This window comes from Otolemur garnettii, unplaced genomic scaffold (assembly GCF_000181295.1).
Source record: "Otolemur garnettii isolate 467f Iridium unplaced genomic scaffold, OtoGar3 scaffold00009, whole genome shotgun sequence".
Lineage (NCBI taxonomy): Eukaryota > Metazoa > Chordata > Mammalia > Primates > Galagidae > Otolemur > Otolemur garnettii.
The window spans coordinates 27884200-27886371 of record NW_003852404.1 but is presented as its reverse complement, the minus strand read 5'-3'; the positions used below and the strand labels follow the sequence as shown (position 1 = coordinate 27886371).

The following is a 2172-nucleotide window of genomic DNA, read 5'->3' as shown; positions in this document are numbered from 1 at the left end:
CTTTTTTTTTTTTTTTTTGAGACAGAGCCTCAAGCTGTCCCCCTGGGTAGAGTGCCGTGGCATTACAGCTCACAGCAACCTCCAACTCCTGGGCTCAAGCGAGTCTCCTGCCTCCGCCTCCCAAGTAGCTGGGACCACAGGCGCCCACCACAACGCCCGGCTATTTTTTGGTTGCAGCCGTCATTGTTGTTTGGCGGGTCCGGGCTGGGGATTCGAACCCGCCACCTTAGGTGTACGTGGCTGGCGCCTTAGCCGGTTGAGCTATAGGCGCCGAGCCCAACATGCTTTTTAAAACTATGTGAACCTGTTACAGTAATAACGCACTAGCACTAGCACCTGGAAGTGCCCTGGGAAGTAATCCTAATATTATTTGGAGCCCTGTTCAGTTCCATACCTGTATCTGAGCTTTGTACCTTTGCCTATGCACTTAAAAATGTAAGTGCTTTGGGGAATTTCAAGTGGGCCACAATTTACATAACACAGAACTCCATCCATTGCCAGTTGGATCAATGAGCATTTCCTTTCAGCACACAATATTATATAAAAACTCCTCAAGTAACCAAAACCAAGTTAAAAAGAAAATACCATATGCTACTAAGACAAAATTTACCCCAATCAAATATATACAGAACGTTCTTGCTTTCTCTGGCAACAGAAAATGGTTTTATACACTCAGAATAAGGAAGAAGGAACCTAAACAAGCCCCAAACCTAAGACAGAAACGATCCAAATAAAAACAAAATGCAACAGAACCCCAAAGACACTACACACTGCATCATTTGAGGCGACATCTCCACAGCTCTGCGCCCCTCTTCTGTCCTTTGAGGTGAGTTTTTCAGTCAGTTCCTGGAGTGGTGCGGGTTCTCTTCTATCAATAAGGTTGAATTCCTGGACAAAACAAATAAAGTGCTTGAAAGATGTATTGAGCTGTGCTTCCTCCTGCCGCTGGGTCACAGGCTCAAAGTGCTGAGGATCAATGTGTGCATAAACTCTAAAGAGGTGTTTCAGTATAGTTTTTGCCACAGACATGAAATTCTTCGGAAATGGGACACCAATTTCTGATAGAAATAAGGTCTCATGGTCCAACTGGTCCTGAACCCATCAGGTAATCAATGTACTTTGGTGCAGGGCACTTAATAGGCTTCTTTATGTTTGTTCCATCTGCCCAGTGATACTCCTATTTTGGGCCAGCTGACCCCACCAATAGCTTTCTTCTGTGCAGAAGTCTGTGATGGTTCCATACGGAGTGTTGATCTCATTGAAGAAATCCAGTGTTGAGTGAACCCAGTCGTTTAGATCCTCCCCTTCCAGAAGCATGACAGCCATCCAGAGGGTGCCACTGCCAAGTGTGGCTTCTGCATGAGAAGAGTTTATACTGGTGAGAACCTTCTGGAATATTCTTCTTTGGTTTAAAAGTTTAGAAGAGAGACTACCAAACAAGAGGCTCATGTCCACGGAGGTGGATGGAGCCTGGCTGTCCGGAGGACGCTCCGCCCAGCGAGTTCAATGGTGACCTTCTTGAATGACTCTAGTGTATTGATGATTATTTTTCTCTCAAGCTGCAAAAAATAGTAGAGTCTTTCAAATTTCATATTCTGTATATTGGCATTCAGATAATAGTATTGGAAATATTTTAGCCACTCTACAGAAAACAACTTTTAAAACAATTCCAATTGACATATCTTAAAAAATCAAATTACACTTATGAATCAGATTAATGTCTCTTAAATCGCCTCCAATTTTCTCAGGTTAAATCAGCAGTATGAGATCATTCATTTAAGAAGATTAATGTACAAAGACTCACAAATTGAAAGGATAAGATGATTTTTTTATTGTTAAATCTATCTGATTAAAATACAATAAAAAACTGCATATCAGATGCTGTTAACGGGAAGAGAATACTTTCGATTTTCCTCTTAGCAGTGTGCTCAACTGCTTTATATTAAATAACTGCTTTAGGTAATTTCCGTACATAATATTTTAATTTGAAAATGTTAGTAAAATGTGTTCGAATATTATTGCTCTCGTGCTTTTATACAAATTTTAGGATTGTATTTTCTACTTCTCTACAATGAACTGATAATGTTTTCTTTTGTTTTTTCTTTCATTGTTGAAATAGAGATTATTTATCTTGTAATTAGTAATAATTATAGTCCATTTTAAGCTTCTACA

The 2172-nt window shown here is 40.1% G+C and overlaps 1 pseudogene; it reads right to left on the bottom strand.

The window, feature by feature from the left end:
- Positions 1–693: 693 nt before the first annotated feature.
- LOC100942660 lies at positions 694–1449 on the bottom strand (annotated as a pseudogene).
- Between the last annotated feature and the right edge of the window lie 723 nt (positions 1450–2172).